The sequence below is a fragment of the Heterocephalus glaber genome, unplaced genomic scaffold, assembly GCF_053883595.1.
Source record: "Heterocephalus glaber isolate CG9 unplaced genomic scaffold, H.glaber_assembly_v1.0 deba00001504, whole genome shotgun sequence".
Taxonomy (NCBI): domain Eukaryota; kingdom Metazoa; phylum Chordata; class Mammalia; order Rodentia; family Bathyergidae; genus Heterocephalus; species Heterocephalus glaber.
This window is the reverse complement of record NW_028258324.1, coordinates 7,238,760-7,256,782: the sequence shown is the minus strand read 5'-3', so window position 1 is coordinate 7,256,782 and position 18,023 is coordinate 7,238,760. Positions and strand designations below refer to the sequence as shown.

The 18,023-nt window shown below is 37.9% G+C and overlaps 1 protein-coding gene across 19 annotated transcripts in view; it reads right to left on the bottom strand.

Moving 5' to 3' along the window:
• Nucleotides 1-18,023, bottom strand: part of Nek11 (NIMA related kinase 11) — a 328,322-nt gene that overhangs the window by 14,204 nt on the left and 296,095 nt on the right. For 4 of the 19 annotated variants that reach the window (XR_015441120.1, XR_015441118.1, XR_015441121.1 and 1 more), the window contains one exon: nt 6,325-6,420. The exons of the other annotated variants lie outside the window; for them this stretch is intronic. The gene's annotated coding sequence lies outside the window, so the exon portion shown is untranslated. The remainder of the gene's footprint in view (nt 1-6,324; nt 6,421-18,023) is intronic. 19 annotated transcript variants of the gene reach the window in all.

Below are 18,023 nucleotides of genomic sequence, written 5' to 3'. Positions count from 1 at the left end.
AACTTTAGATGACTGGGAGAAGACTTTGAAGAAATCAAAGTCTTATGTTATGCTTATCTCCATCCCTCCCCAACACACACACGCTCCGTATTCCCAGTCCCTGAGTGGTGAATGTCCAGTGCTTAGTCCCTAGACCTCTCCTTTCCTCTATCCACATTTACTCCCCATGTGGTTCATCCAGTTTCAAGGCTTTAAATGCCTCCCATCAGCTAGTCATTCTCAGTTATGTCATTCTTTCACTCCTGAACGTGATTCATACATCCAACTACCCACTTGGTATCTCTACTTAGATGTCCAGAATGTATTTTATGCTTATCATGTCTGGTTGAATTTCTTTTCTTTTCTTTTCTTTTTTATTCTTAAGTTCTTTTATTGGTACATTTTAGGTATACAATATGTTTACATTTATCATTGGGTGTTTGTACCTGTACATGATGTATCTTGATTCTTATTTTTTCCCCATTACCTGTGCACCCTTCACCCCCTCTGCCCTTCCCTATTTACATAGATATCATTTCCATTTTTTTTCTTTTCTCATAATTTTTCCTTTCCCTTCTTTCCTTTCCCCTTCCCCTCCCTTCACCCTTACCTCTTTGGACCTTTTTTCCTATTTCAAATTATCAATTATTCGTTATTAATCCTTTGAATCCTTATTTACACTTTCAGTTTCTCACACTAGAGAAACTATTCAGTATTTACACATGTGTGTCCTATTTATTTCATTTAAGAGTATGGCCTCAGTATGCATCCATTTAGATATAAATGACTCTAGTTTCTAGTTCTTTATGGCTGAGTAGTTTTATAAAAAAAACCACATCTTCTTTATCCAGTTCCCAGTTGATGGGCACTTGGGCTGTTTCCAAGCTTTAGCTATTACAAACTGTGCCACTATAAACATGAGTGGACATATATCGCTGTGGTATGAATCTTTTAATTCTTTTGGGAAGATACCCAGCAGTGGAATAGCTGGGTCAAATGGGACCTGTAGTCCTAGTTCTTTGAGGTATTTCCATACTGATTTCCACAGTCGGGTTGAATTTCTGATCTTTCCTCCAAAATATCCTAATGCTACAGCTTACTCCCTTTCTGTTTATGTCAGCTCCTGCTCTTCAATTTCTCAGGCTAAAAACCTTTGGTTTATCCTTGATAGCTCTCTTTTCTCATGTTCTATTAGTCTCATAATTAGATAGGTTAGTAAGTCCCATCAGTTCCATCTGCAGAGTATACAGGATCCTAACACTTCTTACTGTTTCAACTACTACTCATGATCTCTTACCTGATTGATTGTTTTAGTAGCCTCTCAATTGGTCTCCTGTTTCTCCCCTCTATCCCCTGTAGTCTATTATCAACTCACCAACCAATGTGAGCCGGATTCCTCTATCCTTCTGCCCAAAACTCTGTTGGGTTTCCTGTCTCACTCAAAATGAAGTCATGTCTCAACTTTTCTTACATTATACACCTCCAAACACATTTGCTACCTTCCTCCCCTCACTCCATGCCCATTGCACTGGTTCCTTGCTCTTCCTTGAACACATCAGGCACATCTTAACCCAGAGCTCTTTAACCTGCTGTTCCTTCTACTAGAATGATCTTTCTTCAGATATCCTTATGTGTCTCCCCTCCTTCATGTGTTCCCCTCATGTCATCTTCTCAGAAAGATGTACTTTAACGGCCCTTTAACTTTTACCCCCATTCTGTATTACCTTTCTATGTTTCCTGCTTTTTAATTTTATTCTTAGTACTCGTTACTTTCTAGGATAGTCTACTTTGCCCTAATATTTTAGATCATCTGCTAGAATATAAGGTATATGAGAGGGGAAGATATTTTTGCCTTTTTTTGTTCACTGATCCTATATAACAGTGTTTGGCACATAGTAAGGTCACAACAAATGAATTGATAGATGTCCTAAAGTCAAACAGGAAGGGCATATGCTGATATCTTACAATTTTATTTAAAAATATGCATTCCTAGTATTTGTTCTAAGAATTAGTGAGCACAGAGGGAGCTGCCATAGACAGTGCCATCCAGAGGTCGCCATCTGTCCTTTGAGTTAACAAGGCCAGGAGCAGGCTAAGGAAGTTTTAGCTTCCTGTTCTAGGCAATATTTTAACTTAATAGTAAAAAATGCTTAACATCCTCTTTCCTCTTAGAAAATCATTGTGCCATTTTTCTTCAGGAAGACACTGAAAGACAATTTCCATCAGTTCTGTTGGGTCCTTGAGTTTAAGTGTTCCCTCATCCCTAACCATTTAGAAAAATGAACAGAAAGGATCTTTTCCTTACCTGAAGCTTATTTACCTAGCACACCTTTTCTCTGCCCAAACATCCACCAACGAAGTCAACACATATATTTTTGTTCCCAGGTTAATTAACAACTCCAGGAGTGTAAAACTAAAAGCTAAAGAGTTCTGTTTTTCTTTTTCCAAGATTGCTTCCTGACTACATGTGGGGCCCCTTGGAGACAGAGAACTTTTTTAGTCACCTTTGCACCCTACACAGCCCAGGCACAACGCAGCACCTCAATCATTCATTCACCAGGATTTCAATAAGGATTTAGTATTTGCCACAGTTGGGGGATGTAGCCACAAGCCTCTGACCTCACAGAATCGCAGGAGATAATTTCAGATTTCTTTCAATGTTACAAAGAAAATAATATAGGGAAATAAGAATAAGAGCAGGTGCTCTGAGTTAGAGTCTGAAGCCCCTCTGAAAAGGTGGGAGCAGAAAAGATATTTCTAGGAGATTTGGCAGAGACTCCTATAAACCACTAGGTCCTGGACTGTGAGCCAGGCCCTCATCATCCTGACTGACCCTGGTGCAGAGGAACAAGACAGCGAGAGCACAAACAGTGGCCCACATATGTCTAAAAAATTGCAAGTTGAGAATCATGCTAACCAACTATTAAGTAAAAGATGACCTACCCTCTTACCACAACAAATCAGCTTTTTAAAGACCTGGAAGGCCAGGTTTGCATTCCAGACTCTCAGACTGTGGAGCCCATCCCTAGCTTTTGGCCTGTCCCCTCCTCCCCACAGCCAGGCTCCGTTTCCCACTGAGAGGAGGTCCAAACCTCAGCAGACAGCCATGTGTGACCCCTCCTTGGGCTTAAGGGTCTGCAGGCTGACTGCACAGACAGACTTGGGGAGCAGGGCCCAAGGCAGAGGCTCATAGACTTGGGTCCATTTGGACAGAAAACTGCAGGGATCCAGGTAAGCAGAGAGTCTTAGTCCATTTGTGCTGCTATAGCAAACCAGTACAGACAGGGCAAGGCTCTGGCAGTCTGGTGTCGGATGAGTCTGCCCTCACTTCCTCTAAGATGGCACTTTGTCATCGTGTCCTCAGAGGGGAGAATGTTGTGCCCTTACCTGGCAGAAGGCATAGGGGCAAACTCTCTCTGAACCCTCTTTCATAAGAGCATTAATTCATTCATGAGGGTGGAGCCCTTAGGAACTAATCACTTCCCTAAAGGCCCTACCTCTTAATACCACCATAAGGGGGATAACATCTCTTTTCTTCAGTTTTTTAAATTTAAATTTATTTTTATTTATTTATTTACTTTTTTCTTTTTTGCAGTACTGAGGGTTGAACACAGCCTTTGTTCTGAGCTACATTCTCAGCTTTAAAATATGTTTTTTGAATTAGGGTCTTGATAAATCCCTAATTTGCCCAGCCTGGGCTTGAACTTGGACTCTTCCTGTGTTCAGCCTCCCAGAGTACTGGGACTACAAGCTTGTGCCACCAAGCTCATCAGGATTAAGTTTTAATGTGTATTTTCTAAGGGACAGTGTTAAACTGCAGCACAGAGTATAATCCAAAAGAGGACAGCCAGGCTCTGGATAGGCACATCCTCTTTGTGCCTGGCTCCAGAGGGGGAATAATGGCTGGAGGGGGCCTATACTGGAACCTCCTATAGAATGGGGCTCACAGCACCATTCTTGGATGAGGCCTAGGGATGATCTTAGAGGAGGGGAGGCTTTTGCTAATGTGATTAAGGAAAGCTTCTCTGAGGGGTGAGACTAGGGATGGCATCTGAAGGGAGACGTGAATTATGAAGATGAATCTTCCCTACCAGGATCTGTGAGAATTGAGGATAGAGGAAAACCCAGATCCTATAGGCTAAGGAAAGGATAATGGGGTGGTTGGGGACTAAATAAGAGGAGAAAAATGACAAGAGGTAGGGTAAAATGGTCAAGAGGGGAGAGACCCTGAAGGATGAGGTAAGGGGTCCTGCCTTGGCCAGGGCAGAGTGGGCAGCTTGAGCAGTTTGGATACAATTACTCTGTATGCTGCTGTGTAGAATGGATTAATATCAAGGGCCTGCTGCCAAGAATAACTCTACAGTATACCACAAAATGCCTCTATGCCCTTTATACTTAGATCTTTGTGATTAGTTCTTTTCCCTAATTTTAGAGACAAGAAAAACCCATCTCTCCCTTGGAGGTGGTTCCTGTAACTCACAGGGTTTCTCCTCCCCTCTAGATTTCCTGAAAGCTTGGAGCTGAGCTTGTGAGGTTTTTTTTTCAGAGTAAACTGTTCATTTATCAATTTGGCATCTAATCTCAATTTTATAGCCAAGTACCGGTATGTTTTCATAAACCTTTCTCAAAGTAGAGTAAATTGTAATAACAATAGTAATTATACATATAAGTAGTTACAACTAAAGAGATTGATATTTGACCAGTAGTTTGTTGTGTTTTTTTTGGCTTATATGTACACTGGAAGATTTTTGTTTGCTTATTTTGTTTTGTGGTTAGGTGTATTGTAATTGCGGGGCAGTTAGGAAGATCTTAAATCCATAGTAGTTTTTTGTCTAAGTCACTCTCCTTGTTGCTGACATAAAATACTGGATACCTGCAATTTCAAGGAGGAGGGGTTTATTTTGGCTCACATTTTACAAGTATCAGTCCTCAAATGGTTGGTGGGCTTCAGGCAGAAGCAGCATGGTAGGAGGGCCTGGAGGAAGAAAGCTGCTCACCTCATGGCCGACAAGAAGGAAAAAACGAAAAGAGGAGCTGGGGAGGGAGACACGCATTTGCAGATCACACCTCCAGTGACCCACCTCTTCTGAGGACCTAAAGTCAGCTGTAATACTCACATAATGCAATCACTTTTCAATCACATGAGCCTTTGGAGGCCATCTTAGATCTAAACCATAAATTCCTTGCTACTGTAGAATCATGGTGACTCACTGAGCCTCTTTCTAATCTACAAACAAGTATATACAATGACTTTTCATAACCACAGTTTTATAATAAGAATGTCAGAAAATATTTTAAGACATGCAAAAAGATGTAAAGTACAATATAGCAAACACTTACATATCTAAGCCCCAGTTTAAGAAATCAAGCATTCTGAAATACAGATGAAGCGCAATGAGTTTCCTTTTCAAATTATATCCCCTTCCTGATTCTCAGAGGCAAACACTATCATATCTATTGTGTTTACCAACACCAAGCTTTTTTTTTAGTGCTGGGGATGGAACTCAGGGCCTTAGACATGCTAGGCGTATATTGTAATACAGAATTATACTCCCAGCCTCTACCATGCATTTAAATATATATTTATTTTAGAAAAATAGTATTGTTTTGTATATTTTTATACTTTAAGCAAGTCATATAACAATTTTTTATCTTTTCCTGCTAAAAATAATAACCTCTCCCCTTTGATTGTATAGCTCATTGATGTTCACTGTATACCATTCCATCACTATTCCTATGGTCATTGTTCTAATGAGGTGCATTTCAGTGGCTTCTATCCCTCTACAACACACACACACACACACACACACACACACAAAACCCCCATTACCATATATACACTTTTACTATTTAAACTACTGATGTGAACATTCTTGCATTCATCTCCTTAAACTAAAACATACACAAATAAAAATTGGGGCTTTTCAGGCACAAGCTCTACATTGAGTCACTATTTTCAGACTAATTTACCATCACTCATATTTGATCTTTATAATAACCTCAAGATGGATTTTATATAATTAGGAAGCACATCCTAGAGTAGAATAGTTTAAAAATTTGAATTATAGAATTTTTTTTAAAAATCCCTGTAAGGTACCAAGGCAGTCACCTAGTAGAACATCATTTTGTAGACAAGGAAAGCAACACTCAGAATAAGAAGGGGTGGCCCAGTGGTAAGCACTGGGCTACAGAGAGCACTAGGTTCTTCCCTGAGACTCCACTGTGTGGTACATATGTATAAAAACACAAGGTTTTCCCTCTTCCTTCTGAGCCCCATAAACAATGCACCATGAAATGAGGTTCACACCTTAAAGTTCTTCCTGTTTGAATTACAATCATGCTTACCTTGATCAGTTCAAACCATATTTTTCATTTTTCAAAGTCAATCTCACCCAGCTTTACTGAAGTAGAAGCCAAGATCCAGAAGATAAAATAAATTTCCTAATCAAACACATAAGAATAATTGGATTTACAAAGGAAAATGAAAAGAAATCAAAAAGGAAAAGAAATTAGAACATAATAAATGTTTGAAAGAACTTTTCAGGGCAAAGATGAGTTTTGTTTTGTTTTGTTTTGTTTTGTTTTTGGTACCAGGGATCAAACATGGGACCTTGAGCTTGTGAGGCAGGTGGCAGAACCACTGAGCTAAATCCCTGGCCCAAAGATGAGTTCTTAATGGTTGATGACTACAGGGTTTCCTTGGACAAGAGTGAATTAAAAATCTATCTTGCATTTGGTGAGATTTGGCAAGGCACCAGACTCTAATCAGCTTCCTCTGAGCACTTCTAGGCCCTATCCTTGTCCTACCAAGCACAGCTTGTCGAGAACCTCCTTACTCGATACCTAAGATACCTAATGAAACTCCTCTCAGGAATTTTCCATCTACTCATCCCCTAACCTTGCCCATTGGCTGTAAAACCCCAGCTGTCCCTGGTTCATCCAGAGTTGAGTTGAAACTCTCTCCCATTGCAGTATTCTTGAATAAAGATTCCCTTGCTGTTTTATTTTGTTTAGTTCATATTTTTTTCTTTGACAGATTCACTTCTCATTGCCAAACTGTCACTGAGTCCCACATCACAAACTGCCTGTAATTAGAATGGCCATGTGTCTCAGCCTGAGACAGTCCCAGCACATGGCAGATGCATGAGTCCAATCACCAGCTGCCCAACCCACTCCTAAAAGTGTCTTTGTTTGCAAAATAAATTGTGCTCAATCAACTGGGTAGAGACCTTCATTAAGAAGAGGACCTGTTGAAAATTAAAAATAGTGCTACAGCAATATTGCAAAGATCAAAAGAGCAGATTTATTAAATTGGAAGATTCCCTTTAAAGCCTAACTCCTGAGACAGTTACATTTGATTTGTAGCATTTTATATCCAAATTAGAATGTTTCACCATAAATAAAAAATGATTTTATAATTTTTCTCTCTCAAACACATTCACATGATGCCTTTATTATAAATCTCCTTTGATAACTACAGATGAGTTTATCACAGAAACTTGCTAGGAATGGGGGTGCAGAGAGAGGAGAGAGAGAGAGGAGAAAGGAGAGAAACTAGGAAGGCAAATGTGGTACAGGGCTCACAAACAGCAGAGATCTGGGATTCAATACCTCATTCTCTGATGAATTGCATTAAAGGACTCAAATAAATCTGCAAAACAATAATTGAAGCTGACATTTCCTCTTGACCGAAGGGGACAAATTTAGACTGAGCTGTGGTTTAGCATCTGCTGTGGAGAGAGGGCAGGATAGGAGGGCAACTGCTAAAGCCTTTCATCTAGAAATGCTGGCTTTTAACTGTCTTTTGAAGTCAAAGAAGAAAATCCCCCTTTAAGGTGGGGTTTGCTAAGTGGTTTTGACCAATAGATTCTTTGGCTATGTCTTAGTTACTTTTCTCACATTGCCGAGACAAAATTCCCAACACCCAAGTTAAAAGAGGAAAGGTTTATTCAGCTCACAGTTTGTAGAGCTTTCAGTCCATAATTGGCTGGCTCCAAGGCAAGGTGGCACATGGCAGAGGGGTAACAGTTCATGGCGCCTAACAGGAGGTATCAAAACAACAAGGAAACCTTAACAGCGTCTGTCTGCCTCTTTTGTCTCATCCAGACTACTGGTATTAGGGTGGTGCCAAAACAATCAGTGTACTGGTTTAATAATCAAATGCCCTTAATCCCAGCATCACACTCTAGATTCAGCCACCTCTAAAAAAAGCCACCTATGACTGACTGTATGAGGCTTTGGGGACACATCTAGACCCAAACCATAACAGGCTATTTCCACTTATTTAAAATATCTGCAAGAGCAGATATTTTATTATTCAGAACTTTCTCAGGTTCCATGAGATACAATGGGAGCGGCAAGTGTAAACTCAGAGTGTGTGTGTGTGTGTGCGTGCATGTGTGCACACATGCATTTGTGTTGTAGGGGGGCAGCTCAGGCATAGAACTCAATGTGAAGTGGAGGAGAACAGGTTAGATCAGGTAATCTCTAAAATTTCTTGTAATGAGAAAGCAATATTCTGCCCTTCAGTGGATTATCAACATGGGTTTATTAACTCCATTTCACAAGTGGAATGAGTAGAACTAGTTTGCTACAAGGAGACTGACAGCCTCTTGTCTCCCAGGTTAGAATGATGATTTATAAAAGAGGAAGCAAGATGTCAAACGATGTTCTAAAACCTCACCACTCCAAGTATAATTCAGCCATTAAATTCACATCACCTGTGGTTAGAAATTCAGACTCTCTGTCACCACCCACACCTACCAAACCAGAATCTCCATGTAAACAAGACCCATGTTAGAGTCTGAGAAAACACTGGCTTGAGCAGTGATTCCACTTTAAGTGTGAAGACCCTAGACAGCAGTTCAAGCAATGACAGACCTCTGACAGAGAATTCTGATGCTTTTATAGGATCAAGCCAGATTTCTAAGATGGGAGGTATTGTTTCACATGCCAGTACTTGCTGTTAATGTACCAAGTTTACCTTTTTATCATATGAGTTTATATAAGGGTAGTGAAAAAGAGGCCAGTCTTTAGTAGAAATTTCCTTAGTAAAACTGTCACACTGTTCCCAATAAATATGTATGGTTACCACGTGTCAATTAAAAGTAAAAAAATTTAAAATTAATAATATTTGATTCATAACTGTCAGGTTTAATCAGGCTACAATTCTATGTCTTTAGAGAATGAGATGAGGAGTATGAATCACAGCTTGGTAGTTCCAAGAATCTTCTGCCCAGCTCTGCTCCCACCTCCTAGCTCTGCACTGGCTGAAACTTTCTTTGCTTAAAAAGGGACCCTTTTCCCTTTCTACTTGAGAAATACTCTATTCTAATTTTGTTTCACAGATAATCTGACTAAGAAGTGTCAAACAAGCATAATCCTGTGTTAATAACTTTTCTCTTCTTTGTTTCTGGGGTGGATAATGCAGAAATTATTTGGTGTGAAACAAGTTTTGATTAGGTGTAACAGATGGGTAGTCTTGGGAAAAAAGAGGAAGAATTAATTGACAGGTTTTATGTTGAACCTTACGGAACTGTCATTTTTATAGTTTAAATGTTAAATATTGGTAATTTTATATAGTTTAACATAATTAACATGATCCGCTTAAAATTTCTTAAGAAATATTGAGAGTGGAGAGTTATTTGTGAAGGCTTGGTTGTCTCTTTCCCTTGCAGCCTTGTTTTTGGAAGTTGGAATAAATATTTTCAGAGTCTAGACAACCATTTTTCTGTTTTAAGCAGCCAGTAAATGAAGGGGTGTTAGAAAACCAAGTCTGGAATTAGATTCAAGATGAATGTGTGTATCTGTGAAGAAGGCTTACTTTTGATTCTGTGCCAGAAATGGTGCCAGACTTTGACACCACAAACTCAGGTAAGTTTCTTTTTCTATTTCTTTGTTGCTATCAGTTATTAGTTCACACTTGAACTCTGACAGGAGTAAGGAAAGATGTTTCCCTACAGACCCATGACCCAGTTAACATCATTCTTTAGTTGAAAGATGGGAGAGAAAGATTCAAAGAAAAAATAATAATCCAGTCACTTTTTGGTAAATTACCACAATCATTCTATAAATACTCTGAGTTCCTATGGTGCTCTGGTCATAACTCTGACAGCCCAAATCACATCACAGTGCAGTTATGTATTGAAGTGTTTATTGCTCCCATGTCAACCCAAGACCACAATTTGAGTAAAAGGTAGGAACTGTGAATTCCCTGTAATGATGTGCCTAGGGCCTGTAAGAAAGCTATGCATTAGTAACTTCTTTTTAAAGCCTAAAAGTTTGCTGAATAAATGATGACTCTTAATAGCCTATTGCATTAGCAAAAACTGCAGCATTGACACAGAGGAGGTGAGATGCTCCCAGAACACAAGAGGAGGCTTCCGGGCTGCTGTATCCCCCGCAGAAGCACAGAGGAGGTGAGCCACATGGGCGCCAATAGCACCCCCCCCCATTGAAATGAGAAGACACATAAACAAGTCTCAAAACCAGACTTCCAGATCACCTAAAACAATCCCAAAGGGAAACGAGATGGAACTCTCTGATACTCAACCACCTGGACTCCCTGAAGGGTCAACAAAAGAGGATCTGGAAAAAATGAAATCAGAAATAATTTCTCAGATAACAGCAGAGATTGTGCCCATAGTGCAAGACATGATTACTAAATCTAGAGATAAAAAAAATAGAGGATCTGAGGAACATAGTGGAATCCCAATATAGGAAACAAATGGAATCCATAAAACAGATGCAAACAGATTTCCAGGAGATTAAAAACTCCATTGAAAGTCTATGCAGCAGAATGAGCCAATGTGAGGACAGAATTTCAGATATAGAAGATGAGATTGCAATTAGTGACCAGGAAAAGACAAATTGCTTTAAAATTGTAAGGGACCGTGAGAAAGCAATCCAGCAGCTGGTAGATGATGCAAAGAAGAATAACATAAGACTGATTGGAGTCAATGAAGAAACAGGAGAGAGTGTAGATGACATAAAAAAACTGTTCACAGAAGTGATGGCAGAAAACTTCCCAAGGAGGGGAAAAGAACTTGACATACAGGTAAGTGAGGCATACAGGACTCCAAGTAGCTGTGATCAAAAAAAAAATCTACACATAGGCATATAATTGTTAAGATTCCAGAAAGCCAACAGAAGAACAAAATTATGCATGCAGTTAGAGAAAAGAAACAAATCACATACAAAGGAAAGCCCATCAGAATCACAGCAGACTTCTCAATGCAAACCCTCAAGGCAAGAAGAGCTTGGAGTGATGTATTTCAAGCCCTAAAGGAAAACAGCCGCCAACCCAGATTGATGTACCCTGCAAAATTATCTTTCAAATTTGATGGAGAAATAAGATACTTTCATGACAAAGAGCACCTTAGGAACTTCATGAATACCAAACCAGCACTCCAAAAAACTTTAGACAATATCCTAGGAAAAGACAATGAGGATCACAACCCCAGGAAGCACAGCAGAATGAATCCATCGGGCACAACAAGAAATTAAAAACAAAGTGGGAGAATCCAACAAACAGAAAAAGTCATGACAATGATAAATCAATATGTATGAGTTATAACCATCAATGTTAATGGGCTTAACTCACCAATCAAAAGAAATAGACTGGAAGAATGGGTCAAGAAGCAAGATCTAACAATATGCTGCATACAAGAAACACATTTAATTCAAAAAGAAACTCAGTCTGAAAGTTAAAAGGTGGAAAACAATATTCCATGTGACAGGAACCCCCCCAGCTCCCCAAAAAGCAAGAGTAGCTATCCTCTTTGCAGATCAAGTGGATTTCAAACCAAAATTTGAGCCACTCTGGTCCCAAGAATTTCAGACAAGGGATAGTCAACTTGTATGTACAAATCTATTGTGAACATGTGTTTTCATTCTTCTCAAGTAAAAACTTAAGAACAGGACTGTTGGTCCTTAACAGTAATACAAGAAATTTCTATATTTTTTTCCAAAATGGTTTTATCGTTTTACATTCACATTAGCAGTATTAGAAAGTTCTAACTGGTTCACACCTAAGCTGACATTTGTTCTTTTAAAACTTTTAACTTCATCTCCCCAAAGGGTGTATAATTCAATCTTGTTATTGTACTGATTAGTATTTTTCTGATTCTAATGTTGCACACCTTTCCTTGTGCTGTACTGGCTATTTATCATCTTCTTGTGCCTACTTTTTAATTGGGTTGCCTATTAATGAGCTGTAAGAGTTCTTTATATATTCTGATCATAGGTTATATGCATTATAAATATGGTCTGTTTAAGGACTACTTTTCATTTTCTTCACGATGTCATTCAAAGTTCCAAATTTTGATGGAATCTCACATCAATTTTTTTCTTTTATACATCATGTTTCTTATATCCTAGGAAATTCTTGCCTACCCTAAATTCATAAACATTTTCCCTTATAATTTCTTCTTGAAGTTTTATAGTTTTAGTCTTTCACATTTAAGTTCATAGATCCTTTCAGGTTATTTTCATGTATGGAAATAAAGGGTTGATATTAATTTTTTATATATGGATAACAGGTGTTCTAGTGTCATTTGCTGAAAACACTATCTTTTCCTCTGCTCTTGAATTGAGTTTATGTTCTATAAAATGTTACTGTTAAATAATCTTTCAAAATTCAGTGGACCATATATGTGTGGTTCTATTTCTAGATTCTCTGTTTTATTCCAATGATCTATATATATATGTCTTTCCTTACAACAACACTGCCTTGATTATTGTAGCTTTACAGGAAGTCTTAAAATTAGGTACTAAATGTCTTCCAACACTGTTTTGTTTTTCTTTTCTACTTTTCTAGGTCCTTTGTATTCCTACATAACTTTTAAATTTCAATATCCAGTTCTTCATTTATAGCAAGTATACATAGACCTGAATTTTTATATATGCCTTGTGTTTTCTCATCCCGCTAAATTCAAATACAAGTTCTAGGGACTCCTAGAGATTTCTTAGTATTTTCTCTGTAGATGATCATTTCATCTACATACAAAGAGTTTACTTCTACCTTGCCAATCCTATCCTAATTATGTCATTTTATTGCCAGACTATTTTGGTTTGGGCCTAGGTTTCAAAGTTTAATGGACATATGAAGAGTACGCATATTTGACCTTGTTCCCCACCTTAAGGAGAAAGCATTCTATCTTCTCCACTCATATAAGGCATTTTTTCTGGAAGTATGGAGTGCATGTCTTTGATCGGTTGAAAAGGTTCTGTTCTACTTCTAGTCTCCTGATAGCTTTTACCATGAACAGCTGTAGAATTTAGTCCAATACTTTTTCTGCAACTAGTGACAGGATCATATGGCTTTCTCCTTTCCTCTGTTAAAATGATTGCTTTTGGGGGTGGATCTTCCAATGCTGAACCAACACTGTCATCCCTATAATAAAACCACTTTCTACATACTGCAAGATCTGACTTCTAATAGTTTGTTTTGTTGAACAAATTTCTATTTATGTTCATATTTTTTTCTTGTATTATCTTTGTCCAATTTTAGTATTAGCACAATGTTGATTCCCTAAAATGAGGGGAGAAGTGTTCCTTCTTTTTTCTGCTTTAAATGTTTGATATAATTTATCAGTTGAAATGTATATGGGCCTGCTGTTGTCATATAGGTAGGTTTTCAAGGTAGGAATATACTTTCTTTAATAGGTGCTATTCAAATTTTATATTTCCTCCAGAGTTAGTTTCATTAATTTGTCTTCCAAGGTACTTCTTAGAAACTGTCAAATTTATTTAAAAAGAAGATTTTTGTAATACGCTTTCTATATCCTTTTAAATTCTGTAAAATCTGTGGTAATGTTTTCTAGATCTTGATATTGTAATTTAAAATTGTATAATTGATACTGTGTATTAGGAAGAAAAGGTCTAAAGGAGTAGGGAAAGTGGCAGGGGTAGGGGAAAGGAAAGAAGGGAAAAGAAAAATATGAGAAAAGAAAAAAATGGAAACAAAGTCTTTGCAAATAGGGAATGGTGCAGAGGGTGAAGGGAGGGCACGGGAAGGGGAAAAAATAAGAACCAAATACATTACGTAAAGGTACAAGATCCCTGTGATGAATGTAACTGTATTTTATACCTAAAATGTACCAATAAACTTAATGGGAAAAAAAGCCCTGCAGTATTATATTATAAATCTTTGTGGATTATGAAGACCAATTTTGTAATAAATATCAAGGGTCACATCCTATGAATCAGTAATTACAATAAAAGATCACATCCTATGAACTAGTAGTTATAAGGCATTTATCTTAGGAAAGAGCTTGAAATTTGAAACTGATATCAGGTTAAAAAATGTTTATGTCAACATTATATATGAGTTGGATAAACAGAAAACAATCTAGAAGGATATTACAGAAAAAAATAATTATATTTAAAGAATATCTAATAACATTGGAAAATGTTTAAGAAAGGTGGACAAAAAGAACATTATGTTCTGCTTTTATTTTATAAGTAGCATTAGATTACAAGAATATACTATTATTCAAAGTTCTGCCAAAATAATATTTGCAATGGCTATAGAATGTTAGATATTGTTGCAGAAATCTCGGAAAGAAATACACGGAGAAACAGAATTCAGATAAAATTATAAAATTTCTTCTCGCGAGCAGGCAGGAACGCCAGAAACAGGTCTGGTCAGTATCTGTGGCCCCCTTTGTTCAGCATTTCCCTTTTTATATCGTTTTTAGCCATTATCTCATCTCTAGTGGTCTTTGATGTGTAAATACAATTCCAGTTCCTATTTACAAGTCACAGACACAAGATAGGCACATATACACTGTGAACACACCCTGGCATTGTAACTTTGTTAGGTTAATGAAATTATTGGCTAAAGAGTCAGATAACCATCACCTTAAACAAGGAGTTATGGGAAAAGCAAATCTTAAAAGAACACATTACTTATTTTGCTTCTACAACTACCTTAATATTCAATCTATTAAGTTATCTAAAACTTTTCCCTATCAATATAAATAAAAGTAAATTATTAATTCTTTTATAAATACACACATACACACATGTGTATACACTAAGAATAATATATAGATGGGATCATTTCCTTGCCTATTGTTTTGTTCTTTTCTTTTCTCAGTCAACAGTGTAATCCGCAAAGCTCATCACAGAAGTGCACACATAATCTTTGTAACTTCTTTTTAATGTCAGGATACTATTTCTTTGTAGAGATATATATTGATTTTGCAAAACAATTTTTAATGATATCATTAAGCTACTTATAGATTTTTGTTATTGGAATAATCCTGTAAGCCAGGTACAGTGGCAGATCCCTATAGTCTCAACTACTCAGGAGGTTGAGGCAGGAGGATCACTTGAGTCCAGCAGTTAAAGACCTTGGCAACAGTTTAAGGAACCAGACTGAGAAGCCCATGCAAAACCAGTCCCACAATAGATACCTTTGCCATGCATTTTTGTGCAGAAGTATTTCCATGGGATACATTCTGAAAGTGCTAAGGAGAATTTTCTTTTAAAAAACCTAAATAGGCATTTCCAAACTGCCTATTCCAAAATGGAGCTGGTGAATGGGATTATATTTGTGTGGGTTTGAAACAGAGGTCAAGAACTCAACTACAATGGTTCCTCAATAAACTAAAAAATAGAAGAAATACCAGTTGATCTGGCTATACCATTCCTTGGTATACATGTGAAGGAATCAAAATGAGCACACTATAGGGTTACCTGCATGCAATGTTTATTACAGCACTATTCATGATAATCAAGTTATAAAATCAGTCTAAGTGGCTGTCAAAGGGTGAATGGATAAAGAAAATGTGATATATATATATACATATATATACATATATACATATATACATATATATACATATATATATACACACACACAATGGAGTATTATTCAGCCAAATAAAGAATGAAATTATAGCATTTGCAGGAAAATGCTGAAACTGAAGATTATCATGTTAAATAAAATAAGCCAGACTCAGAATACCAAGCAATATGTTTTCTCTCGTATGTAGAATCTAGAAAAAATATGATATGAAAGCAGAAGGGAAACTATTAGAGAAGAAGGTGGGATGGGGGGAGAGGAGAAGGTAGGAGAGGGCATTGAGATGGATATGAGGAAAGAATGTTGTATGCATATATGAAAAATGTACCCCAATATTCAGTATAATTAATATGTACTAATGAAAAGAACTGCAATACTCTGACATGATTGTAAATCAGGACTCCCACCTTCCTTACCTCCTTTCCCACACATAATCCCTTTCTATCTTCATTCTTTTCTTCTTACTTCCTTCTGTTCTTCCTACTTCCCTACTTTCTTCCTACTTCCTTCCATTCTACTTTACTATTTTATCTAATGGGAGAAGAGAACAAGGCAGAATTAGAGCGAGGGTTATTGGAGAATGTACATGGCACTGAGAGAATTAGAAGAGTAGGAAGTGGACTGAAGCCCTAATTATCACTAATCAGGATGAGGGCTGTGAGCATCACTCTTTAGAGCCAAGAATGCCTCCTGCACATGTTAACTGGTGGCCAAAGTCATGATCCAGAGGGGCCCATCACCACTGCATCACCATCAGCACTAGGGCCACAATACAACTGTTCCAATTCAAATCCATGCTTATTTTTCACTCTTGGAGCATCCTTATTGTACAATCACACATTTTATTGGCTTCATCTCCATGACAAGCTCTGTCACAGAGTCCTTGGCCCACATACCTGGTGTAGCTGACAATGTCCTAGGTCTAATTGGCAAGTGCTTACCTTAGCTTCAGTCTTAAGGATTCTCACAAACTGCAGCTGTAAGATTGAGGCCTCACATCATTATTTTCTACATTTGATGAGGACAACAAAAATAGAATTGCTTATGAAGGCTTGACATTAAATAGTTTGAATACAGGCTCACAAGTTCCTCAACTTCCTTTCTGAAGTAAACATTTGAAAGCTCCTCTCCAACTTCCCCATGTTCCACTGAATTCTTTCTGAAGTGTCACATTCCAACCAAGCTGAAATTGTTCATATACATTTAGAAACCAGAAGTTTTGTATTGAATTCCTTCTATGTTGACTTCTTTGGCCTCAGCTCTTGAAAATCAAGGGAAGCGCAAATACTAGCTTTAAAAGTTCATAAACTGAAGTTGAGAGGAACATTTTTGACCTCTTTAATCCAAGTCAGACAGTATTAATGTGGGCACATATAGATTTTTCCTCTTTCTATTTCTGCCTAAAGATAGGAAATACAGTTTAAAAAACAAAAAAATAAGGGAGAGTAAAAATGATAGAGTAAAGGCCGAAGCAAAATACAGCCTCTCAGGGATCTGGAATCAAGACACCTGGAAAAAAGAAAAAAAAAAGAAACCAGCAAAGAGAAAAACAAAGCAGAGCTCCAGGAATCAAGAAAGAACCAATAGGAAACTAGGAACCACAGAGAAACTGCTGAGAATAAAGACAATGCAGAACAAGAATGAAGCAGTATGGAATGGTAACCTCAGCTCCTTGGGCAAAGATCCTGTTTCTGCAAACACAAGGTAAGCCTGGAGAGGGTTGGAAATCCCACTGAGAAACAAAAAACAGCAGCACTACCCCCCAAGAAAAGTCCACAGTTCTTGTAAGCTGCAGATATAGCATGGAGTTTTATTCTGACAGTGACTCCTTCCACACTGCAGGTTAGAGTTGGAGAAGAAATTCACTGCAGTGTCTGCTCTACTTCAGAGTTATATAATCAGAAAACATTTTGAGAAGGGTTTATTGTTTAAGTCTGAGATATTCCAGGAATCAGAAGTCCCAGAACAGCTATACGTTGAAAGGTCTCTGGAGGCAACCTGCCATAGTGACTAGATGCGAGATGGTCACAAGAAACAGTCATGGAAAAGGAATGGGCTAGTCACAGATCCCCTGAGATGTTTAAGCAATGATGAGCTCAGACTGTGAAGGACACAGTGATGCCACACTTTGTGGTGAGATGTCAGGCCCACACTTGGTTTTCTGAGACCACTGGGTCTGAAAATACTGGCATTAAGTCTAGTGGACTGCTTGGCCCTCCCTTGCTGCCTACTT